At 38.0% G+C, this 27,628-nt stretch overlaps 1 long non-coding RNA gene across 1 annotated transcript in view; it reads left to right on the forward strand.

Annotated features, from left to right (window-relative positions):
• Positions 1-7,614: 7,614 nt before the first annotated feature.
• Positions 7,615-27,628, forward strand: part of LOC119255855 (uncharacterized) — a 196,694-nt gene continuing 176,680 nt past the window's right edge. The window contains exon 1 of the long non-coding RNA XR_008553574.1: positions 7,615-7,734. This is a non-coding gene — a long non-coding RNA (uncharacterized LOC119255855). The remainder of the gene's footprint in view (positions 7,735-27,628) is intronic.

Below are 27,628 nucleotides of genomic sequence, written 5' to 3' on the forward strand. Positions count from 1 at the left end.
AAGGCACTGGGTATTCTATGCTGTAACATCCCTGCAGATTTAGATCCAGTGATACCTGTTTTTCCTTGAACAAAAGCATGTACCTCAAAACCAGTCCTCAATCTTTAAAGCAGAATCGGTATCACTGGGTTATAAAGGTTGTATCTGAGGGAGCTTCTAGAAAAAGTTACACACTTATTCAAACCAGTTCTCTTCCACTAGACTCTTGTGCTGACACCATGTCGTTAAACCAGACTTCATTTGTTACTTCCTTAAGGATGTTTTCTTATGCGTGTCAGTTGGTCCCTTCTGTCCCAGCAACCAGCTAAGTATAAAGAGAAAGCAACTTAAAATTTAAATATCTCCCACCATATGAGATAGTTCTTTGAATGTCTCCTTTAAGAAGTACTTGTACTTATACATATATAAAGGGTTTAACCAGCATAGACCCAATCTGGGAAATGTTTGGAATGGTATTTTTAAGTGGGTGACATCTGAACTGAGCTTTAACTGATGATTGGTGAAACACAGGGAGGTAAAGGAGGACACACCCCAGGCAAAGCAAGCAGCATGTGCAAAGACCCTGAAGAGTTAGACCAGGAAGATTAGTCTAACTGGTGCACAAGACTAAAGGGGAAACATGTTGTTGGATAACACTAGAAAATTAAACCTTAGCACTGATCATTTAGGTCCTTTTAAGACTGAAGGACTATTGTACTATTCTTAAAAGCAGTGGAACCCCACTGCTGTTAGATTGGAAAAGGATAAGGAAGATTACATGCCATGATCAGATTGACTAAAAAAGTTCCCTGTAGCATCACCAAAGTAAACAGGTCAGCAAGAACAGTTATAAGAAGACGAATTTTAAAACAAATGCTCTGAAACAGGGAGAAATGATTTACCAAAAAAAAAAAAAGGCTGGTTGGTGACTGGAATGGTGCTAATATTGAGAAGAGCAATAGATTGACAGGACTTAATGATTCTGGGGAATGAGAAAGACAAAGTTACCAAGGATGACTCAAGCTAATAGACTGTGCCATATTCTCCTTTTTACAGTCACCTATGCCCCTTCTCTCATTACTTGTCATCATTCTTGCGGAGCTTCTAGCTTGTAGCTTCCTGTTATTCTCTCCATCTGCCTATATTTTTTGATGACTTCAAAATATATGCAGATAATCCCCTCATTATTCTGGTTTTCATTCCTTTGATTTCCACTCCTTCAATCAACTTGCAGTCTATGCTGTTTTAGCCACTGATTCCCACAGATATACATTTGACCTTTCGCTACTATTAATCTTTCCATAGTCTCCTTTTCAAAAACTCTTTCTAGTACTCTAATTCCAATAATCTCTTGACCCAACTAGGCCCTATATTCCACTGATTCTATAATTGCACTGTTCTTCATCCTATGTTCTCAATGTCATTACTGAACAACTTAAATTCCAGAAATCAATCATTGTGATCACTCTCATTCATACACCCTAATTGCTTATGTTCTTTATCAATATGCAAAATTAATGGTGGCCAAACTACCACTATGATAACTAAATAATGTCTTTGAGTTATATAAAAATATGGTGTATGGCAGATATGTTCTGTTTTTTCCTTAGGATCTACTTCCCTTCCTTCTCCCCACTCTATGCCCCAGAAAGCTGATCTATAAGGATTACATATTCAGAGCTCCTAGGCTCTCTGGTTCTCAAATATTCAACAAGTAGAAAGCTCTAATGGAAGTAATAAGGGATCATTAAGTTCAGATTATTTACTTCATTGATTCCATCCCTGATTTGTACCAGAGGTTATCTGTGTCCCTAACTAAAGTCAATTCGCTAGCCTGCTGGAGGGGATCTGTGACCTCCTAAGAAGAGAAAGAGAAACCAAGCTTCCACTCTGTTGTGTGAAGCAAGTCAGCCAGCTGAAACCCAGGAAGAGGGACTTCATAGACACTGAAGCTGTTATAGGGCAGAGAGAGAGAGAGAGGTACCCCAGACCCTGCAAACCTGCCTCATTAGAAACTTTTTGGGGGGTGGGGGGCAGGAGGGGAGGGATTGGGGTCAGAATGGGGGGGTTGCAATTGTATGGGGAATATAAAAATAAAATTTATTATTTAAAAAAAAAAATGTCCTTCCCACTAAAGTCTTATATGTTTTGTGTTGATGTGGCGGATGGCAGAACCTATTAGAGCAGGCAGGTTTGCGGGGTCCCGAGTGCCCCTCTCTCTCTGCCCTGTAACAAAGCTTCCAACATTTTAGACATCCCAGCATTCAGAACTGTGAAAAATAAATATTCTCTAAGTTATCAGTCTATCACATTTTGTTATATAGACCAAAGTAACAGAAAGATTCATCACACTTACATGCTAGTGAAAAGTCAAATCAGATAAGAATTGAAATATGTTGAAAGGTAAGTAGAAGCTAAATTGCAGGGGTCTTAAATGTCAGACTGAAGATAATATATTGTATTGAGGGTAGCAAGGATACCTTAACAATGTTGAACTTGGGAACAACATGTGTGACATACCATTTTAGAAAGATTCATCTGGCAAAGGCACTCTTGGAGAGACAAAAGACTAGTTCTAGAAACCAAGTCTTAATGAAAATAACCCAGCAAATTAACATTTAGACTTAGGTGGGAAGAGAATGGAAAAGAAGCAACAGATCTGAAAAACATGATGATGCAGTAGCTATCTATGGATCTTAGAAAATTTTTTTTTTTTTTACATTTTTATTTACTTATTTATTTATTTTAAATAAATTTTATTTTTATATTCCCCATACAATTGCAACCCCCTTATTTTGACCCCAATCCCTCCCCTCCCCGCCTCCCACCCCCATAGAGTGTCTCTGGTTCATAGTTGTTTGTTGATTTTGATTTTCACTTTCTTATAGTTATTCATTTTCCTGGTCCCTTGTTTAAGTTTTCTAGATTCCTGCTATGAGTGAGACCATCCGGTATTTTTCAGAAAATTTTTTTAAAGTTTTATTTATTTATGCATAAAGAGCTGGGGTGTAGGCCAGAGATGCGGAGAGTGATATGAGGATTCACCAGAGACAGAGTGGGGAACAGAACAGGCAGATACACTGAAATACACTGCTGAGGGGACCAGTGGGCGAGACGGGAGAGGTCTGCTGCGCCATGTGGGTCACCTCCTTGGCCAGGGATGGAACTGATGCTGCAGTAGCTATGGATAGCTTCATAGTGCTGGGTCTTAACTCCCTGTGCCATGAGGGAGGCGCCAGGTCTTAGAAGTTTTTAATTTGCAAAAGCTCCCTAGAAATTTCTGCTACATAGTCAGATACTTTGAGCTTAGAAGTGACACTAATGGATACATAGCTCTGGACAGATGAAATATTGGTCAAAGGGAACCAGAATGAGGTTAAATAAAATGAAAGTTAGCTATGGTAAAACTGTAGGTTTAATAATTATGAGAGAACATTTGAACAAAATAAAATGCAAGTAATAGATCTAAACAAAATGTAATGAAATAGACAACTCTATATTGACTAGAAATGGAGACAAATTTGCATGGGGGCAGTTTAATATTTCTTAGTACAAAATATTTTTATATTTGATTAAATTATAATGCACTCTAAGTTTATAAATTGAAGTATAGTTAACCAACATAATTTTAATTTCGGGTGTAAAACAAAATGATTTGGTGTTTGTACACAATACTAAATGATTATCGCAATATTTACTGTATTTTATTACCAACCTTAAAATTTGCAATGCCATTATCAATATAATTCCCACATCACACATTACATTTCCTTGACTTACATATTTTCGTAACTGGAAGTTTATATCTCTTAATCCTCTTCGCACATTTCATCTGCCTCCTAACCCTCCTCCCTTTGATAATCACCAATTTCTTTTCTGTATCTATGACTTTATTTTTTTTTAAGATTTACTTTTTATTTATACAATAGCTGGGGTACAGGCCAGAGGCGTGGGAGGGTGAGAGGATTCACCAGAGACAGAGTGGGAAGCAGAACAGGCAGATCTATTGAAATAACACTGCTGAGGGCAGCAGGCACGACAGGAGAGGTCTGTTGCGCCATGTGGGAATCTCCCTGGCCCGCCAGGAATCGAACCCATGCTGCAGAGGCTGTGGACAGCTTCACAGTGCTGTCCTCAACCCGCTGTACCACCAGGGAGGCCCCTCTATGATTTTAGTTTAGTTTTCAGATCCCACATAAATGTAAAATCACATTGTATTTGTCTCTCCCTGTGTGGCTTATTTCACTTAACATAATACTCAAGTTCCATCCATGTTGTTGCAAATGACAGGATTTGGTATGGCTGATTAGTATCCTTTGTAGAAATTGAGTCATAATTACACTCTGTACACTTGAGTGATGACAAAATCACCTAATAATGCATTTCTTATAAAATTGTAAAGTTTTGCATGACTGTGTACCACCTCTTCTTTATCTTTTCATCCATCAGAGGACATTTATATTGACATGGGTCATATGGTAGATCCATTTTCAGTCTTTTGAGAAACCTTCACGCTGCTTTCCATAGGGGCTGGACCAGTCTACATTCTCATCAACAGGGTAAGAGTGTCCCTTTTTCTCCACATCCTGGTAAGCATTTGTTGTTTCTAGTCATTTTGGGAAGGGCCATTATCACAGGTGTGAGGTGGCATCTCATTGCAATCTTCATTCTCAATTCCCTGATGATTAGTGATATTGAACATGTTTACATGTGCCTACTGGCCTTGTGTATATCTTCTTTAGGAAAATGCCTACTCAGTTCCCCTTCTCACTTTGAATCTGTTTATTTTTCTTATTTAATGATTTCTATGAGTTCTTTGCATACTTTGGATATTAACCTTTTATTGAATATATGATTTGCAAATATCTTCTCCCATGCAGTGGTTTGTTTTTTTGCTTTTTAATGATTTCCTTCATTGTGCAGAAGCTATTTAGTTTGCTATAGCCCCATTTGTTTTGCTTTTGTTGCCCTTGCCTTTGAGGTCAAATCCAGAAAAATATCAAATAAACATATCAGGGAGTTTCCCACTTATGTTTTCTTCCAGGAATTTTATGGTTTTGGGCCTTATATTTTGTGTTTGGTGTAATAGTCAGTGTTTCATCCTTTTGCATGTCTCTGTCCTGTATCTCCAATACCATTAATTGAATATACTATCTCTTCCCCATTACATTTTTTTGCCCACTTTTCCATAAATTAAATCTTTCATAAATTAATTTACTGTCCTCATTAGGACAGTAAATTCTAAGAGAACTGGGAGAGGGGAGGTAAAGGAGAAACTCTGAGCTAAAAGCTGGGAAAATGGACACATCTGCTGAGAGAACTATAGCCACTAGGAGAAAGAGCCAATCATAAAATAGGATGATCAGATTTTACAATAGAGAAAAATGGGTTTAAATATCCCATAGACACCAGCTCATAAATGGTTTCTTTGCCCCTCCCAGGTACATGCACCTTGGAGTCCTTGGTTTCTTCCTTTAAATAAGTTGTTCTTTACTTTCTTAAATAAAGTTTGTTTCTCTCTGCTTATTTATCTAAAAAGTCTGTGAATTTCTTCTTATGGCTTCATGGGTCAAGAACCTATGGTGGCTCAAGGGATAAATTAACAGCGCAAACCAGCTTCACATGTTTTATTCCTGATCTTAAAGGAAAAGCACTTCAGCTCTTCACCATTAAGTATAATGTTAGCTATTGGGTTGTCATAGATGGTCTTATGTAAGGTGTTTTTCTCATTATCCACTAAGTTGAGAACATTTAAAAATCATAAACGGATGCTGAATGTTGTTAAATATTTTTCTGCGTCTTTTGAAATGATTTTTAACTTTCATTTTGTTGGTACAGTATATCATGCTGATCATTTTGTAAATGTTGAACCATTCATACATGTCAAGCATGAATCCCACTGATAAATAGTAATGTGATTTTTTTGATGTATTGTTGAGTTCAGTTTGTTAATATTTTATTGAAAATTTTACATTTATATTTATCAGGGATATTGGCCTGGTGTCCTTGTCAAGCAGCTTGGTATTTGTCTCTGTTGTTAAGGGCGTGCCATGATCTGTCAGCATTTCAAGGGGAGGGAACTCAACTCTTGTAACACCTAGTTTCTGATTGTGGAGGCCACACCCTTCAGATATCAGCTTTTTTTTTTTTAAAGATTTATTTATTTATGCATACAAGAGCTGCAGTACAGGCCAAAGGTGCTGGGGGCGAGGATTCACCAGACACAGAGTGGGGAATAGAACAGGCAGACTGACTGAAATGCACTGCTGAGAGTGTTACAGGGCAACCCGGATATAAAACCAGTTACCTGAATGTGGGTCCTCACCCGTGCGCTTAAAAGGGACTTACTAATACTCAATTGCAGGCACACACAAAAGGTTAATACAAGGTTTATTTACTAGGGAAGGGAAAATGAGGAAATGTACAACTCAGGGAGAAAAGAGGGAGATAAAGGCTTAAATGCATCCTACCCATCTCGGCGGACCAGGAATCCCTATGGCACTCTGAGAGCTGTCAGCAAGCAGAGAGCCGTGAAGCCAAGAAAGACCCCCAAGACCCACATGTCTGATTTTATATCAACCCTGGCTGCTTAACTCCACCCTCAGGTCCCAGCAACTCTCCCTTTGGTGATGATGGGATTTGTAGCTCCCAGTGTCTTAATGGTTTTGTTCTGGAGTGGGGGTGGAGTCCACAAAGTCTGTATGGAGTTAGCTTAGGGCATTGTAGGGTAAGGAAAAATGTCAGGCTTTTCTGCCCTCCCGCCATCAGGATAGATGATGAGGTCCTGCGGTCCTGAATGCATGCCTGATGGTGGACACCTGGAATAGGGCATGGGCATAGGTAGATGGGATTCACCTGGGCTGAGACTGGGCTTTTAAGGGCAGCATCACGGGGACGCCAGCAGCAGCAGAAGCCGAAAGAGAAGCCGAGAGAGAGGAGCCAAGAAGCAGAAGCAGAGAACAGAGAGCCCAGAGAGAGTGCGGATTTGCTGGGGGCTGGGAGGACTGCCAGCCTCCCAGCCCCCCAGCCCCCCTGCCTGCCGTGTACCTGGTAATCCCAATAAAAGCCTGCAAAACCACTGAGGACTCTGACTCCTCCTTTACCCGGTCTGCATGGGATCAGAAAACCTGCACTGTGTCCATTCCTGCCCCTACAGGCATCCTTTCCCCCTAACAAGGGGAGCAGCGGGCGAGTCAGAAGAAGTCTGCTGCACCATGTGGGTTGCTCCCTGGCCGGCTGGGGATCGAACTCACGCTGCAGAGGTTGCAGATAACTGCATAGGTTGCTGTTTTAGCCCCTTGCACCACTAGGGAGGTCCCCACATCAGCTTTTATAGTATGACAATATGTATGGGCCTGTGAGGCCACACTCATAAACCCCTGCTGGCCTCTAGATCCTGATAAACGGTGCCCCCTGGGGGATAACTGCAGAATCAGGGTTCTAGATGACAGTATAATCTCTTTTCTGGGAAATATTTCCGAGCAGTAGCAAGGTCACGGGTTACCACGACGACAGCGCCCCCTGGCGTCAATCCCTGGGAACGTCTTCAGCATCAGCGGCTCTGCGGTGGGGCCCCTTAAGGCAGGTGAGGGCCTGATGAGCGATTGCCCTGGGCGAGCAGTTGAGCAGCGCCATGCGGGCCTGGAGGGTGGAGGTGGAGGGTGTGATCCCGTTCCGAGTGGAGCAGCGAGGTAATCAGCCGGCTCCAGAAGCAAACAGGGCTAAGTGGATCCCGCCAGCAACAGCTCCGGCAAGGTAGGACTAAAGGACCACAATGGTGCCTGCCAGCGCCTCTGTCCCTGGCTTATCTCCCGCACCCTTGCCTCCCTGCCACGTGTCTTGAGAGGAATTTTATGCGTCTCCATGTGCGAGTTCGGTGCTTTACAAATTGGTGTTTCGCTCTGGGTCCTGAGATGAGCGAGTCTGTGCTCTTAGAGTGAGCTCTGTTCCTCCCTGCCTCCTGGGTCTCCTAGTGGGGGTGGGGGTGGGTCTGTTGGTTTCCAAAGTGGGTTTTTTTTGGGGGGAGGGGAGATGAGGATTGGGGGTGCGGGTGGGGTGTCTCTTTGGGACAGGTCCCAGAGGTTGGGGTGCCTTCCGCGGAGTATGACCCCCTGCCTCCTCAGGAAGCCCATCCCTATTTGTGAGATGCCTCCCCCTGGGAGGCGCTGCCGGTAGTGAAGTTCCTTGGCGATCATGAGGCAGCCTCGCCTGCCAGTTGTGGTGTGGGCCATTTGCCTTCTTGGTGGAGAAGCTGTTCAGAAAGCTCATTCTCGTTTTCTTAGAGAATTGTTCCATAGATAGCTATATGTCTGATGACTCTAGGATTCTCATAACACCACCATCCTGAACAGCCTTTCACTTTAAGTTTTATTTTATGTATTTTGGAAATCGTATCAATGGATAAAAATATGTACACATTAGCTACTCCTATTCCCTTTCCTGCCTCATTATCCTAAAGTGTAAAAATCTCCTTTACGTATTTCCAAAAAAGAAAGAAAGAGAGAAAGTAAATCAAATGCCTTTTCCAAACAGGCTTCTAGTTACATTCTTTATTCTAGTAATTTCTGCTTGGTGAGCCTCCAAAGCACTGCATAGGGAAATGCTTTGTGCCACAGTTTCAAACAAAATGAAGTGACGGTGGACAGTGATGTTGCCCTGCCATAATGCTCTCTGTGATAGCATTCAAATAGTCGCTGATAATAGCAAATATATAGATGAAAGATTTATTTATTTATGCATACAAGAACTGGAGTCAAGGCAAGAGGTGTGGGGGGTAGTGGTGAGAGGATTCACCAGAGAGAGTGGGGAGAAGAACAAGCGGATCCACTGAAATACACTGCTGAGGGGAGCAGTGGGTGAGACAAGAGAGGTCTGCTGCGCCATGTGGGTCAGCTCCCTGGCCTGGATGGAACTCAGGCAGCTGTGGGTGGTGATAGCTTGATTGCGCTGGGACTTAACCCCTGCGCCACCAGGGAAACCCAGCAAATATGTATTTTTAAAAGTGTAGCTAATCCAGGAAGTAAGTACATTAAGAGGATGATATTATATGAGCGCTGCAGCAAGCACATACAATGTCAAGGTGCTCCCCCACCCAACTTGATGCACTGTTTTAGGAGGGAGAGGTAGAAAAATATCATCACAATTTAGAAGTAAATTCTCTTGTGTTTTCCTGCCAACCTCAGTTCTCTTCCCAGGCAAAATAATTTCATTTCTATTTGAATCTGGGATATAGAGTGTTTTCCAAAAGGGGAGCAGAGAGGTTACAAAGTAGCTTTTGGGAATAATTTTTGCTTATTGTGGGAGGAAACAGAGTAGGCAAAGAACTCTGGGAACAAAATGTCTCTCCCACTATTTCTAACAATTAGAGATTCATAGTAGTTAAGTAGCTGTTCTTTTAAAGTGCAAAGTTCTCATAGGGTTAAGCCTCATTTGCACTTGAATATCTTCAAATAATCGATTTTAGCTAAAACTCAAGGTAGTTTATGGTGAAGGAGATATGAAAACCTTTTTTTTAGGAGTAGAGAATGTGGCCAGCTGCATGCCCTAAGGGCAATGAATATCTAAAACTAGGGGTAGAGGTGGCAGGTAGAGAGAAAGGGACAATGGCCAAGTTCACTGTTGACGTTTTGGTCAGAGGTCAGAGAGCACTGGATGGGTCATCCATGTTCCACCAGGACTTTAAGATAACCACATTAAGACATTCAGACTAATAATACATTTTTCTTATTTCCGTACAAAAATTATCCTCATAACAATTTTGATATTTTAGCTTGTGTGCAAGCTTGTGTGAAGAAGCTTGCACACAAAGAAATTACGTAGCATCCTGGAGGTCACACCACAGCTCATAAATATAAAAACAGAATTTGACCATAAATATTTTTTGAAATATTTATGGTCAAATGTGAAATGCGCCTTGTTTCCAAGGCTTCTATATTTGGCAAACTACAGAGCTGGTTTTCCTTTCACTGGGCTCAGTCTTTTTATGCTAGAACTTAATGGACTTTCTAGTTCAACTAATGTCGTTTTTGGTCAACCTATGTCCTCTTATAGGAATGCATCAAAGAATGGAAAGAACTCAAACTGTGGATTCAGAGACCTGGTGTTTATAGCTAAGCTCTGCCACTTACATGCTGTGTGATTTTCAGAATATTTCTTGTTTGTAAAATAGATGAGCATACAGTATTCTTGTTGGTTGTTTGGGTTAGCCCTTGTTGCAAAACAACCTCATAATTTGGTGCTTTAAAAATTGATGTTTGTCTTGCTCATCATTCTGTACTTTGATCAGTGTGATAGGAATAGTTCATCTCTACCCATTCATTGTCAGCCTGGAATGTCTGAAGCCTGGGGAATGAATCATGTAAAGATTTAAGTCACAATTGAGTTTGGCTATTGTCTGGTACTCTGGCTAGTGCTGTCAGTCAAAACATTTATATTTGGCCTTTCCCCTGTACGTTAAGTTTCCTTGCAACTTGGGGCTTGGGTTCCAAATGTACCATTTCATTCTGTTAGTTGGAAGCTCTAATTCTTTTATGCTCAAGCCTCAGAAGCTGCCAGCATCACTTTTACAGTATTGTATTCTTTGAAGGAATCACTAAATTCCTTCCAGGTTTTTGAGGATGGAATACATATTCCACCAATGGGGGAGGGGGGAGCAGTACGGTGGGGAGGCAGCAACATTCTGGAAGAGCTTTTAGAACCAAAAGTATTGTGGAGGTTGTTATTGGAAACTAAAGTCTGTCACAATTTACTTTCAGGTCACACAAATTTACATCTCTTCCATGTGCAAAATACACTCACTCTTTTCCCCATGACTCTTCTCCCAAGCTCACTGGCTCAGGCTTGAGGTCCAGGATCTTGTCATCTAAATCATATGAAAATTTTGGGGTGTGGTTGCATGGATTTAGCATATTGAGTGCCATTCCTCTTGATCTGCAGATCTATGAACTGAAGAGATAGTACACATACCCGACATACAATTATGTGATGGAGGAAAATCATTAAATGTACTAGTCATGTTCAAAAAGGGATAAACATAGCAGTCACTGGTTAATGACTGTTCTGAAATACAGTCAGGTTAATGTTACCAGCTACTTGATTAGGCTTAGTACGTGTACCTTGAATTCTCTCCATGGCTCACTCTAGTGTGCCTTTTGGGCTCTTTCTACCTACTAACTTATCTTTTCTGTTCCATAATATGTAGGTCATCTTTGCAGTTGACTGATTTTATTAGTTTTTCTCTTCTGTAGATTTTTTTGGGATCCAAAGGACGCTTCTAATTTTGTATTTTCTCTATCCTTTTCTGTATAAAGGGGTTTTATAAAATTCCTTCAAACACTTTGTGGGTTTCTTATGAATCAATTTACAGCTCACCCCATTAGATAAAAGAAAGATGTCCAAATCTCATTGAGGTAAACCTTTTCTTAACTTGGGCTCTCTCTAAGGATACCTCCGTTGAGCTTCTTAGAAATCCTATTGTTTTATGGAAAGAATTGGTGAGGCACCCCCTACAAATGGGGGTGTTTGAAATTATCAACAGGGAACTGTCTTAAATCTTTATGAGGCTTAACAAAAGGTTTTATATTTAGACCATGTTTTCCTGACAGCACCCTGGATTTGATCTCTGCTCAGAAGCCATATCTTAATTTTAGCATCATTTGCCATCTGGTGAGACTGGGAATGAGAAACAGTTTTCTTTTCCAACACAGCAAGTCCTGAAGACTTTATATATAACAGTTCTTTCTTTAGCTTATCTCTCTTCCTTGCATTTTACTACAGGCAGCTATAAGGAGACAGGAGGCAAAGCACTTTGAAACCTCTTTCTACATAGCTCTTTAGCTACGAAATAGGTATACGCCTTATTTTCTACCTTACTACAGGAGATGTTATTGCTAAACTTTCTGTCACTGTCTAACAATTAGTCCCCCTTTCTCCAGCTTCTAATAACATTTTTCTTTCTTTCCTTTAAGTCCTTACCTTAGCCACCTTTTCAAAGTCTGATGTGCTCTCTTAATAGTCTCCTTGATCCCATTGGGATTTCACTATCACACACCTAAATGTCCTTCTCATTTCTGCCTGCTTCCTGTCCTAAAGCTACTACCATAAAATATTAGGTTTTGTTTTCCTGTGCTTTTCTTCTTAAAACCAAAATGTGTTTTAGCTATCTACTATTGTCTATAAAACCACCCTAAAACTTAAACCCCCCAAAGACATTTATTTTGTTCAGAAATCTGCAATTTGGAGAGTCTGTCAAGATTGCTTATGTCTGCTGAATTCAGCCTTATTAGCAGTGGCAGCTCAAAATTTGAGGACTAATTTCACATTTTGTCCCTGCTTCATAATATGTTTGGAACCTCAGCTGATAGACTTAAAGCCTATGAATGACTTGTAGACTGGAATCATCTGAAGGCTTGTCTAATAGTTGATACTGGCTTTTGGCTAGGATCTTTACTGGAGCAGTTGGTCAGAAAACTGAATACAATATTTCCATGTGTCCTGAGCTTCCTTAAAACTTGGTGACCCAAGGGCTTCCTTTCCCCGACCTGGCTTGGTCCCACCAGCCTGGGAGTCCTGCTTTATTTCTGTTCCCTTTCTCCTCGGTAAACTTTTTCTTTATCTAAACAAAAACAAACAAACAAACAAAAAAAAACCAAACCCACAAAACTTGGTGACTAAAGTCCAAGAGTGAACTTTTTTAGAGAAATAATGAACCAGGAAGAAGATGTACCGCCTCTTGTGACTTAGCTTCAGAAGTCATATATGTCACTTGTGTTGCATTTTGTTCATTGAGACAGTCACACAGGCCTCATAAGTACAAGTAGAGAAAAAGTAGCTTCCACGGATGGACCAGTAGCAAGGTTCAGTAAGGGTGTGTGAGTCCCCTGTCTGAAGTAAAACATGTAATTTTCTTCTATCTTTATCCAAAATACTATCTTAATACGGGGTTTATTGATGCTCTTTAAAGACACCTTGGGTTGAATGTAAAAATCTTACATATGTTTGTATCGTTTTTTAAAATGTGGTGAGAACCCATCAGAGTATTAAAACATCAGAGAACAGGAAAAATATGATTGAGAACTACTGTTGTAATCCTCATTATAGAATACAGTATTTTAAAACCAATATTTTTGGAAAGGAGACTATTCCATTTAATGCTGAAGGTCAGTTTTGCAGCTGCATCCTTCTGATAAATTAGCAGAAGGAAAAAAGGAGCATGGATACAAAAAAAGTTAAATAGCCTTAGAAAAATAATCTAATCAATATGCATTGTATATTCTTAAGCAAACACATATTGTTGCTTTGCCTCATCCTGCCCTTAAACTCTCAATTGAAACTAAAATCAATTTGCAATAATTCAGCATTCCTATTTCATTAGAGTAGGCATCAAAAAGGTACATTATGATAGTACCAAAAGCCATTGGGGACTGTGTCAACCTGTCCTTAAAGTTGTTCTTTCTCAAATTTCAAAAAACAAGTTCTGATTTGCTGAATCTACTCTCAAAAGACTTCAGAGTAGATTTACGTGGATCATGACTCATTGGTGACCAGTCACGTGAAGGAGGAAGTAATGTAACAAAACTCTTTTCCTCCTGTGGACCAGTGCTCACCACTGTAATTCCCACTATGTACTGCTTCTTGAGTAACAGAGAGTGGGCTATAAAGAATTCCCCACATAATCAGAAAAAAAAAAGAAGGAAAAGTGATAGTTAAGAAAGAGGAACATAAATCCCACCCTAGGAGGGCCTTCCCAGTGGCGCAGCGGTTGAGCGCTGGGTTGCGAAGCTGCCCGCAGCCTCTGCAGCGCCGGTTCGATCCCTGGCTGCTCCCCGGCCACTGGAGGAGGGTCCCCACATGGCGCGCAGACCTCTCCTGCCGCCTGCTGCTCCCCTCAGCAGTGTGCTTCGGTCCTTCTCCCTGCTCTGCTCCTCGCTCTGGCTCTGGTGAATTCTCTCACCCTCCCGCTCTTCTGACTGTACCCAGTGCTTGTATAAATAAATAAGTAATCTTTAAAAAAAAAAAAAATCCCACCCTAGGAAACATGTCAGGTACCTGCCACTCCAAGTCTACCATTCCAGAGGAGAAAAAAAAAAAACTGTAACTCAGAAATAAGAGAGAAGTGTCAAAAGTATATATATATAAAATTACCTACACTCATTTAGAATAATAATGGTTTTGTTCTTGAGTTCTATAAAAATTACAAGTTTCATGGAGAATTAATACTAAAGAGACAAGTAATATAGACACCGTACCAAATATTATGTTTAAGCTATGCCTACAATGAAATTGAACATTGCAAGGACAATTGTGAAGATGTTTGCTCTTCCTTCAAAGGTTGTTATCATTTTCTGCCACCATTTGTGTATACTATTTCTTCAGTATGAACAAAGGATTGTGAAACTCTTGTGATCTCTTTCATTCTCTGTGTACCTTCCTCACTTTTGATAGTATAAACACATTTTAATGAATCCAATATGTCCAAAACTTTATCTCAGGCACTTACTCTATTGCACTTGACTTGATTTAATCTCAGAAAGAAGACCTAGTATATAGACAAACTTTTTGATAGACAATTGAAAATATATATATAATACACTAATTTTTTTTAAAATAAAGGCAGAGTTGTGTAGCCATCCAAGACACATTATCAAGTACTCTAACTGACCGGTCAGAAACAGAAAAATATGATGTGAATGTAATGTATGTGTGGTATATGAAATATCTATATGAAAAACACATTACATGTGCATACACACACATATCAGATATCCAACAATAGGAAGCATGGGATTATAATCCGCAGAACAAGGGAAACATGTGAAACAAGCTTCCCCGGCATTGCCCAGGATCTTTTCCTGGAGGTGCTTCCTAGGATTGTGAGGAGAAAAATGGAATCAACCCCAACACAGCAGCCTTACTGAGTTGATGGCACAGAGAATTTGAGGTTAAGATAAATTATCTACAGAGCAGAAGGGAGTTTCACAGAGAAATAACTTTGAAAATCTTCATTGTGTTACTTTTGAGTCTTTTGTTAATGCCAAGTAGTACTATTTAGGTGAATCTTTGTGAAGTGAATCAAAGAACAATTATTCAGAAGCTGTAACTGGAAAATGTCCTAAATTTATACAGAGCTGAAGATATTTGGATACTGACCAGACAGAGTGAAGCATTTAGCTGAAATCCTAGGAGAGTCACACACTTGTAATAGGGTTAAAATAGACCTTAAGTTAGAATATTCTCTAGCTACCCTAACAAAGGTTAAATAAAAGCTAATAACCAAGGCTTGAAAGAATAAGATTTATTCTTATTATTCACACACACGTACACACACATATACCACATCTTCCTAATCCACTCATTAGAATTTGGACCCTGAGGTTGTTTAATATCTTGGCTATTATAAATACTGCTACAGTGGAGTACATATGTCCTTTTGAATTAGTGTTTTTGCATTCTTTGGGTAGATACCTAGGAGTGGAATTTCTGAATAATATTTTGAAAAATCTCCATACTGTCTCCCATAGGGAGGAGACCACTGTACATTGCCACCACAGCCTCACCAACAACTTGTTTCTGATCTTTTTATATGGGCCATTTTTGTAGGTGAGAAGGTATCTCATTGTGGCTTTGATTTGCATTTCCTAATGATAAATGATGATGAGTATTTCTTCATGTTCCTCTTTGCCATCTGTATGTCTTCTTAGCTCATCTGCCTATTTTTGATTGGGTTAATTTGTTTTCTTTTTCTTTTTTTCTTTTTTTAAAGGTTTATTTATTTATGCATATAAGAGCTGGGGTACAGGCCAGAGATGCAGGGGATGAGAGGATCCACCAGAGACAGAGCTGGGAGCAGAACAGGCAGACTGACTGAAATACACTGCTGAGGGGAACAGCGTGCGAGACAGGAGAGGTCTGCCTTGCCATGTGGGTTTCTCCCTGGCCGGCCAGGGATCAAACTCGTGCTGCAGCAGCTGTGGATTACTTCATAGTGCGGTGCTTAACCCCTTGCACCACCAGGGAGGCCCATTAATTTATTTTCTTTTTGTTTGTTGAGTTGTGTAAGTTTTTGTAGATATTTGATATCAACCCCTTGTCAATGGTGTACAAATATTTTTTCCCATTCAACATGACAGTTTCTTTCACTGTATAGATGCTTTTTAGTTTGATGTAGTTTCAATTATATTCTCTTTTATTTTTCTTGCTGTTGGAGATGAATCCAACAGAGTGTTTTGCCATTTTCTTCTGTGTATTTATGGTTTTAGTTCTCCATCCAAGTCTTTTATCTATTCGAGTAAATTTTTGTGCATGGTGTGGAGAATAATCTATTTTCATTTTTCTGCATGTAGCTGTCCATTTTTTCCAATACCATTTATTGAAAAGGCTTTCCTTTTTTAAAATATTTTATTTTATATAATTCTTACATCATTTTTCATCTTTGCACAATGTATGCATTTTCATTATGGTTATATTCCCCATACAATTGCACCCTCCCGCTTATTTTGACTCTAGTCCTTCCTCTCCTTACCCTTCCTTCCTCCCCACCCCCATAGTGTGTCTCTGGTTTATAGTTGCTTGTTGATTTTGATTTTTACTTTGTATTGATTAGTCTTTTTCCTGGTCTCTTATTTAAGTTTACTAAATTCCTGCTATGAGTGAGACCATCCGGTATTTTTCTTTTTCTTTCTGACTTATTTTGCTGAGCATGATCCCTTCTAGCTCCATCCATGTTGTTGCAAATTGCATGCGTTTATCTTTTTGATTGCTGAGTAATATTCCATGGTGTATATGTACCACATCTTCTTGATCCAGTCATCTATTTTTGGGCATTTGGGTTGTTTCCAAAGCTTAGCTATTGTAAATAGTGCTGCTATAAACATAGGCATGCAGGTGCCCTTTGGAATTAATGTTTCTGTGTCATTTGGGTAAATACCTAGGAGTGGAATTGCTGGATCATATGGAACCTCTATCTTTAGTAGGTCAAGAAATCTCCACACAGCTCTTCATAGTGGTTGGACCAGTTTGCACTTCCGCCAGCAGTGCAGGAGAGTTCGAAAAGGCTTTCCTTTCTCTGTTGGCTTCTTTGTCATAGATTAAATGTCCATGTAGTTGTGGGTTTATTTCTGGGTTCACAATTCTATTCCATTGGTCTGTGTTTCTGTTTTTTTTTTTTCTTTTTGTTTCAATACCACATGATTTTGATAAATATAGTTTTGTAGTCTGATTTTAAATATGGGCATGTGATCCCACCATTTTTCTTCTTTTTTGTCAGGATTGCGTTGGGTATTCAGGGTCTTTTGTGGTTCCATAGAAATTTCAGTAGTGTTTTTGATGAATGCCATTCATCTTTTTTTGATGAATGCCATTTGATAGGATTTTACTGGATCTGTGTATTGCTTTCAGTTTAATGGCCATTTTAACAATGTTAATTCTTGCAAGCTATAATTAGGGAATAGGGAGATAAATACTTTTAATCAGCTATTAATAAATATGCTCTAAAACTAAAAGTATGCATACAAATAATGAGAAAAAAAAGTGATGTAAAACGATCCAAATGATACTTTTAGAGCTGAAAACTACAATATCTGAAATAAAAATTTAACTAGAAGGATATATTAGAATGTTGGAAATGTGAAAGGAATAATAAAGTTGAATTCATAAGCAATGAAAATGAAACAGCAGGAAAAAAATGAATAGAACCTTAGTGCCCCCTATTAAAGAGAATATAATATATGGGTAGAAAATAATCTGAACAAATTGTGGGGACAGAAATTTTTTAGATTTGATGAAAACTTCACACAGAGATCTAAGAAGTAGGATGAAACAAAAGCAGTATAAAAACAAAGAAAGTCACACACCTCAGTCCATCAGAATCCCATTGATGGAAACCTGTGAAAAGAGGAAATCTGGGCAGTGAAAAAGCACAACATAAGCCGAGAAAGATACAAATTACCACTGGCTTTAACAGAAACAATGCAAACTAGAAGATTATAAAATGATACTTTTGAAGTGCTGGCCAAAAAAACCCCAAACCTGTTCATTTTTAATTTTTTGTCACATAAAATATTCTTCAAAAAAGAGAGGTATTTTCAGATAATGAAAGTTGAAAGAATTCGATGCTCTTTTAGGATATGTTACAGGGAAATAATTTTATTCAAGAAAATAATAGCAGGTTAAATCTCAAATCCATGCAAAGAAATGAAGAACACCAGTGACTGTAAGTATAGGGAAAAATTGTCCTCATTAAAAAAAAAATCTAAGCAGCACTCCCTCTACCCACCTATGACTATACAGGTGCTTCTTTTCACCAATTCTCTCTCTGCGGGGCAGCAGCCTTCCTGCCTGCCTATGACTGTGCCGGGGCTTCTCCTCACTGACTTCTCTCAGCAGAGGCTGCTCTCCGTAAGGCTGCCCGCCTGCAACTATGCAGGCCTCTCTTAGTAAACCTGTCCCTTTTGGGGCAGCTCTTCCTGCCCGCTTGTCTATGCAAGTGTCTTTTACTCTTCTGTCCCTTTCCTTAATAAACCTGTTCTTTAAATATAAAAAAAGAATTTAATAGATATGCCCAGAAAATATGGAGTAACCATATATTATGGTTAAGTATGTGATGCGGTAGAGTAACCACATCAGGAAAATAAATATCTCTTAATTAACCATATTTAGTTGTCGCTAAATATCTCATATATTTTGTATTAGCTAATAAGAGGGGGTCTGATTATTCACACACCTGCATTTTTGAAGGTGGGTGGCCGAAAGACCATGGTGTTGGTAGAGTCAGGAGAGGGAGTGCTGTGGGAGGTGGAACACAGCAATGGTAGAGTACATAGCTGCAGCAGGCCACACTGGAGGAGGGGAGAATTGGGGAGGGATCAGAATAGAAGCCCAGGTCTTGAGAACTACTGCATGAAGGTAGGGAGGATACATGCCCCCCACTTCATACAGCTGGAAATTGTGATGGGACATTAATCCATTTGAATTCTTGCAGCCCATTGTGGGAATCTGATACTCCCTCCTCACACCTAGGAAAAGCAGGTGTGTTTATTTTTAGCTCCCAGTCTCTGCTGCTACCAGTTACAAAACCACCCTGCCCCTCTTCCCAGCAGAGTGCTTACTTAAAGCAGTGCCCACCGTAGATAAGCAGGGGAATGACCAGATTCTTGATGAAATTGTTCGTACTACTGCAAACTCCTTCTCAGGGGATAGGAAGCACACTTTTGTCAAGGCTGGGTGACACTCAAATTCAATGATTTAAACAGGATCAAGGATAGCAAGCAGACTACATTACTCTTACTCCTGGGATATCCAGGAAAGTCTATTCTGATCAAGTTGCCACTAGCTACAGACACCTGCAACTTGGTGTAGAAGAGGGATCTGGCCCCACATATTTTGTGTTCAGATTGAAAACAGGTCCAGTCACAAAGCGAGAGGATACAGTGTAGGATTTTAGACAGAGGCCGACCCTTCCTCTTACCAAAATAGTCACTAAAGAAAACCCACATGGAGGTAACAACTGTTCATACACACCTGAGGTCCTGAAAACACCAAAATTAGAATTACAGCACCACCTACTGGAGGGAAAAAACCAGAAAATGCCCAAAAAAGGTATTATAAAATCCTGTGGAAGATTAAATGAGAAAGATAAATCTTCAAAATGCATACTTAATGATGAAGATATGGGAAGACTAGTGGACAGTGAATTTAAAATAACCATTATGAATAAAATAAATGAGAACATTAAATGCACTCTAATGTAGAACAAACCTTTGATAAAATAAAAAGGACATACAGGAGCAGAACAGTTCTTCACCAATAAAATTGAATGAAGCTATAAAAAAAATTCCAAAACAAAATGTTGAAATGAATTAAACCTCAGTGAGTGGATTTAAAGCTTCCATAGAAAGCGTAACAGGCAGGCTCAATTTTGCAAAGAGAAAAGTCAGTGAAGTTGAAGATAAACTCCAGTAAGGACTCAATTATAATAGGAAAGAGAAAAAGAATTAGGAAAATAAAGAATTCCCACAAGAATTATCAGACTCCATTAGAAGAGGAAAACAAGGATACTGGTTATACCAGAAGGTTAAGATAGAGAAAAAGGAACTAAAATCTATTCAAAGAAATAACAGCTGAGAGCTTCCCACATCTAAGGAAACAAGTAGCCACAGAAACCCAGGAAAAGTGATAGAAAATCCACATTTACAAATGCAAAAAGACATACACCAAGACATTTCATTACTAAGTTACCAAAAATCAATGATAAAAACAAATACTAAGAGCTGCTGAGGGAGAACTAAATAACATACAAAGGTTCCCCAGTGAAGCTATCATTATATTTCTCAGCAGAAATGCTTCAGGCTGAGAGTAGAATGACATCTTAAAATATAAAAGCCACCAGCCAAGAATATCATTCAAAAATGATGGAGAATTAGAATTTTCCCCCCTGATAAACAAACATCAATTTTTAAAGGAGTTCTTCAACCTGAAAAAATAAAAGGGACACAAAATCTTGAGCAAGTTGATAAATAGTAATACCAGGAAAAAAATCAATAAGAATAAAATGAGATGAAAACAAAACAATAGAGAGGAAAGAAATAAATTGGTATTTTTTTAGTCATGTGATTACCCATTAGTACCAGCATTTGCACTTCCCCAAAAAAAACTATCAACTCCTAAATCCTTCCTCAGGCTCTGTTTTTTAGAAAGGCTAGCTAGACACACACCGGTACCTACTTCAGAATACATGAATGAGAATATCTCAGAGAAGATGATCTTAAACTAGTAAACTAAAATGAAAATGACTGAAACAGTCATTACTCTCATACATTGATAGTGAGCATGTAAAATGGTGGAAATACTTCAGACAGTAGTTTTAGCTTGTCATTTGACTCCCTAGCTATTTGCTGAAGAGATATGAAAATATATATATCTGCTAAAGACTTACACATGAATATTCACACCAGATTTACTCATTATAGCTCCAAAGTGAAAAATCCAAAGTGTCCAGCACATGGATAGATAAAGAAATTGTGAGATATTCAGGCAATAGAATTGTGCCCAGCAATCCAAAATAAATAAATAAATAAAATGGAAACATCTAACAGCATGACTGAATCTCAGATCTCAGAAACATAATGCTAAACAAAAGAAGTCAGACACAAAAATGTGCATTTTTATATGTAAATCTGAAGTAAATATGGCATAGCCAGGGCCTGACTCTTAGAAGACAAGTCTGGAACAAATATGTAGGTTTGTTAAATACAAAAGAGTAATGAAATCACCAAGAAGGAATGTTTAGGATGAAGACAGCCAAACCCAAAATCCTGGGAAAATATTAGCATTTTACAGGCAAAAGATTTGAACAGACATTTCACAGACACACACAAACAGAGCAAATAAGCACATGCAAAGATGCTGATTATTAGTCCTCAGAGAAATGCAAATGGAACTATACAAAGATAAATCATATCCATCAGAATGGCTAAATACCAAGTGTTTAGTAGAATGACAATACCAACTAGAATTTTGGAGCAACTAGAATTTTCATACATTGTTGGTAATAATATAATGGTATGAGCACTTTAGAAAAGTTTGGCAATTTTCTATATGGGTAGACATGAGCTTATCATGACTCAATACTAATCTTAGAGAAATGACAATTGATACCTACATAAAGATCTTACAAGAATGCTTATTGTGGCTTTGTTCATTATAAGCACAAAAAGGAAACAGCCCAGCTATCCTACATCAAGTGAATGTATTTACTGTGCTATTTCCTGAAATGGAATAGAACTCAGCAATAAAAAAAGAACAAAGTATTAATATATAACAACATGAATAGATCTCAAAAATTATGCTGAGTCAAAAAAGCTAGATCACTGGCTTCCAAACTACACTGTCAACCCTTGGACCATGGTGAACTATCAGGCATGCCACAGGATATTTTAAGATTTTGAGGAAAACAGAAACAACTGAACACTGTGAATAATACTTCTACTGAGTTCTCTGGGTTAGTGGAACTATTAGATATTTCTTTTGAATTCCAGCATCATGGAAAATTACTGTGTCTCTAAAGGGGTTGTTAGCCTAGAAAGTTGGATATCCTTAGTCTAAACCCAACACAAGCATGTACATGCTATATGATTCCATTTAAATAAATTCTAGAATAGGCAAATCTGGTCTACAGTGACAGAAAACAGATTAATGGTTGTCTGGGGTTGTGGGTTTGGGGTAGTGGGTTTGGAGGCACCTTTGGGAAGATGGAAAATTACATATCTTGATGGGGATGGTGGTTGCATGTCAAAAGTCAAGGAATTGGGCCTCCCTGGTAGCACAAGGGGTTGGGATGCAACCTATGAAGCTATCCTTAGCCACTTCAGCACAAGTTCGATCCCCGGCCAGCCAGGGAGCAACCCACATGGCTCAGCAGACCTCTCCTGTCTCTCCCGCTGCTCCCCTCAGCAGTGTATTTCAATCAATCTGCCTGTTCTGCTCCACACTCTGTCTCTGATGAATCCTCTCACCCCCTGCACCACTGGCCGGTACCCCAGTTCTTGTATGCATAAATAAATCTTTAAAAGAAAAGTCAAGGAATTTATTATACACTTAAAATAGATGTGTTTTTATTTATATAAATTATACCTCAATAATGTTTATTTTAAAACAAAAGTTTTAGCATATAAGGACACGCAGAGAAAGGAAAATTATGAAACCACTGAGTAAAAAAGGTTGTAGTAGAACCTGAACAAAGTATTACTTCAGAAGATAAAAAATAATTCTGGGAAAATGCTGACACATTCTATGTCAATAATTTCAGAGGCACAAAAGAAAAAAGGGTAAAATGCTCTTTGTACTAGGCTATATTAGGTTATTCATGAATGCAGAGAAAGTGGTTTTAGAGGAGTAATGACAGCAAAAGGTCGATTGTGGTGAGTGGAAGAGTGAATGGGCAGAGGGAATTTGGGGTAGAGAATGTATCCTACTTCTATAAAAGTTTGTTTCAGAAAAGAAAGATATAAAGAAACAGCAAAATCTTGTATTTCTAAATGACACTTGCCTACCTGATTGTAAATTGGAGTATTTCATAAAAGTACTTCACAGCAAATTTGTTCTCAGTAAGAGGTGCATATCACCCATGTATATCTGGTAAAGGAAAAGCTGGCTTAGAGAAAAGTGCATTCATGAAGTTCTTTATGCATTATATATATTAAAAAATCCAGATTATGGTAAAGAATTGAAATATGTTTTTTTCAAAGTTTTACTTTTACTATGTGCAGAAAACTGGGCTGTATTTCCTTGTTCTGGTTTACTTATATCTCATCCGGATCATGTCACCTTGTGTTTCTGCATTTAAAAATAAAAGGCAAACTCAGCAGTTTTTTTTTTTTTTTTCTTAAACGGCTTCTGTAGCCAGCAGTTGCCACATTAAAAGCTTTTAGCTTGAAGATTACAAAAATAGTTTAATGCTCCCTAGCAGGTAACTACTTTTGAACTAATTCTCCTTTCAGGATTATAGTAAGGTCAAACCAAATGGCTAAGGAAAGACAGGCTATGAGAAAGAAGGGAAAGCCAGTTGACATTCAAAGGGCAAAAGTGCATTGTGTTTGGAATGTTTTGTGTAAATGTTAAACAGTGCACACATTTAACCACCTGCTTCTTGTTTAGAAGAGTTCAAAAGAACAATTTCAAGCACAATTGAGTAACACTCAAAAGAAAATCAAGTGTAATTTCCTAAGTTGCTGAAGCAAGGATTCTATGAAGGGTTTCTATGAAATGACCATTAGTTTTTCTAAACCCAATTTGATTACATTTGAAATTTATTGCACAGAGTTCAGTGGCACCTGGAAATTTGTTCATGTGGAGATAGAATTATGAGATAGACCTTTTTAAATGATTCACTCTCTTTCCCATCCCACTTCCCCATGTGTTTAAATTCCCTGGGTCATGTTTGCAATAAAACTAAATTAGTGAAAGATGAAATCCTTAATAATATTTTTTTCTCTTTTGCTTTGCTTTTGAGACACATTAAAAAGTAGGGAGGAAAGCACCATATAAAAACACCTATACAGAAACACTCTTCTAAACAAGAAGCACCATATAAAAACACACCAACTATACAGCTCATTCTTTTTTTAAGGTTTTTTTTTTTTTATACAAGAACTGGGGTACAGGTCAGAGGTGCGGGAGGGAGAGAGGATTCACCAGAGAGAGCAGGGAGCAAAACAGGCAGATGGACTGAAGGCACTGCTGAGGGGAGCAGTGGGCAAGGCAGGAGAGGTCTGCTGCACCATATGGGTAGCTCCCTGACTGGCTGGGAATCGAACCCGCACTGCAGAGGCTGCGGGCAGCTTCACAGCGCAGTGCTCAACCTGCTGCACCACCAGGGAGGCCCTGTACAGCTCATTTTAAAATTCTTCACCAGTCTGGTATCTTTAAATACTCACCAAGTAGGGTCGAAAGGTTATGGTGGAATATTCAGGTTTCTTTGATTAAATCTCCTAAGAAGGTAACTTTTTTACTTTTTTTTATTAAATACCAAGTTCGCATTATTATTGCTTAAAAACCTGCTTCCCTCAAAGGCAGGATCAAGTTTAAAGGCTATAATTTGAACTTTACACAAACTCTCCATTCTAGCTCTTTAGGTTACCCTCTGCATTGAGCAATCCTGCCTTGTCTTGAACATCTTCCTGCTAAGGACTACTTCACTGTCTATTCAACTTATACAAATCTTTCCCATCCTACAGCATCAACTCATTCCTTTTCCTGAGTCTTCCAGCTTTACTCATACCTTATTTCTGTGTCTTTGTTATCATTTAATAACTGTACCCACACTCAGCCTTAATAATTTCCCTCTTTACGACATCACTTGTATTACTGGCTTCTCTGGTTAGATAGCTGTTCATGTACATGCCTTGTCTTCCTAAGTAGATTATCTTCTTAAATGCAGGAATTACTGTTTGTTTTTTCTTTTAAGCACACTTACAATAACTGTTAGGATACTATACATTTAGCTACAATGTTTCTTAAATATTTGTTGACTAATATTGGATGGGGGGAAGAATTTTAACCCATTTTAATTATAGAAGTGCTAGTAATTACAGTTTTGTAGATGTTGTATTAACCAAAAAAAATATTCTGTAGGAGAATGTTTTATTAAATAGCTTAAAAAATGAATTGAGACAAACATTTAATAACTCTCCTTAACCACAATGTATATATTTCTTCTAAAAGTGACAGAGCATATCTTTTAAAATTTCATTTCTAGAATACCTCATAACATAAGCTGGATTTAGTGATACCCTGACCACAAGAAATTTATCCTAAGGGAAAAAAAAAGTAGCTATGTAATTTTTAAGCTCATTCATTAGGTAAACTTATCAGTGAGAATGTTCACCAACTTTTGCACACACTGGCTTTAAAAAATAAAATGTTGAAAAGTTATTACAAAATTACAACTGGAGAAAAATTCTGCTGATGCTGCTGAAACTAAATCATTTGTTTTTGTGCATAGGCTTCACAACCTACAGGGCTATGTAATAAACATGTTGCCTTTCTAACTCCAAAATAATCTAATGATAAAGTCATATGTGAACCTGAGTTAATAATTATTAAGCAGGAATTTTTGACTTGTGAATCTGATTGTTGCCCACTTAATGCAAGATAATCAGGACTCTTAACAAAATTGCCCCAAAATGGGGCAGGGAGGAGGGATGAAGAAACAAAAAACCTGTGAACCCATTAGTAAAACTATGCAGGTTTTTTTTGTCTCTTATGGCAAGTCCTAGAAAACATCAATTTTGTAGAGTTGGAAATATAAACCAAACAACCTCAATTTCTCATTTCATTGTGGAACAGCTACTATGTATTTGGCTAAACTATTCTTGATCGGTTTTACAACTATTACTTAAGGTTAATCACAGATATTTATTGGAGGGGATAATGAGTTCCAAAGATTATTCCTCATTGTGTAAAGCAAGATATTACTCTTAATGTTTTAAAACTACATATTCAAACTTAAGTAAAATGATCCATAATGCTAGTACTCAAACATTTAGTCACCGTGATATTATATACTATGAAAGATGTGACACAATATAAAGTCAGTTAATGGGAAGTGCTGTAAAAGAAAAATAAAACAACCTAAGTGGGTAGTGAATGACATAGGTTGTTACTTTAGAAAGGATGGCAGGTAAGGCATGTTTGCTGTCTCAACCATACTAAAGTGTCTCTTTTCAGGTAGAAAGGAAGCAAATTCCAGTGTCCACTGCAGTTAACCTTTACATTTCCCAACCTTCACCACATATTACATGCAAATATAAACACAATTTAAAAACAATGGAACATTATTGTACAGAAACCAAAATATGGCACATTTTGTTTTTATTTAAAATAGAGTTTTATATGCTTCACAGAAACAAGTGCAAGGAGTGCTTAATATCTTTGCCAATTTACAAAACAACACATTTTCTGAAAATGCATACATAAAAAATATAACATTTAGGCTGATAAGTACACATCTGGAGGCAGTTGCAAGTTATGCAATAATATTTAAAAAGCTTTGAAATAAATATTTTTATGACTTGCTGTTGGTATAGTTAAACATTTGGTATGAAGGCTATCACTGAGTTCTTAATAAATTCTAAAATACTATTATTTCTAAATAAATATATATATTTACTTTACTATAAAATGCACATTGCCTCAGACTAGAAATTAATGAAATGTCTAAATATCATTCATTTCTCTTTGGAATTTGGAATTCTCTTCAACTTCAACAATCAAATTGCTACTACTAAAATGACCATCTCACATTATTTTTATTATTTCTCGATTCTCATTTTAAAACTTAATTTATTTTTCATATAACATATATATGTATGTTTGTGTTCATTTGAGCCTGTCTATTGCAAGGTAATACCTTTTTACATACTTAGAATATTAGCAATATCAGCTAGCTTACAATTAGTCTTTACAACGGTGATTCTTTTCACAGTAGTTCAAGAGTTCAAGGCATATTTTGCAATGTCAAATTCCAGTGGTTTTGACATTTGTAATATGTTCTTAGGTATAAGAAAAGTCACACTACTGAAAGAAAAGTATAATTAATATTAATACTTTGAAAGTCAATCCAAATTCCTTTTTTGAGATTTGAATCTAATTTTCTGTTTTTAGGACATTTTAAAACCTGAAACAGATTAAGTTTGAATAATTTTCTCTAGTCTAGGATCAGAAAGGTATAAGGATTTGCCACTAGTCATTGTGGAAATGAACTAGAATTTAACATTTTGGCTCAAAAACCCTCATTTTATATAAAAATGGAAAAAAGTTGTATTTTTGAAAAATATTTAATTACTAGTATTTAGTCTATTGGAGGAGTAGAAATATTGGTAAATCTCATTGTAGGCTTGCATTAGTTAGAACTTAGACATATGATTGGTTCTTTACAGGCCAAGTCAATAAATAGGTTTGTACTTGGAATTAAAACTCTGTAGATAACAAAAATAGAGTCCTTGTGCCTTGCTGCAGATTATCAGGTTTAAAAAATCTATCAGTAGGATAATATGATCGCATTTAATGCTACAATGCAAGGTAAAAATCTTGCAGTTAAAACTCCTAGATTGGAGAGAAAACCTTGTAGGGTAACATGAAACAGTGATCATAAAAT

This window comes from Talpa occidentalis, unplaced genomic scaffold, assembly GCF_014898055.3.
Source record: "Talpa occidentalis isolate TD23 unplaced genomic scaffold, MPIMG_talOcc4v2.1 talOcc4.3, whole genome shotgun sequence".
NCBI lineage: Eukaryota > Metazoa > Chordata > Mammalia > Eulipotyphla > Talpidae > Talpa > Talpa occidentalis.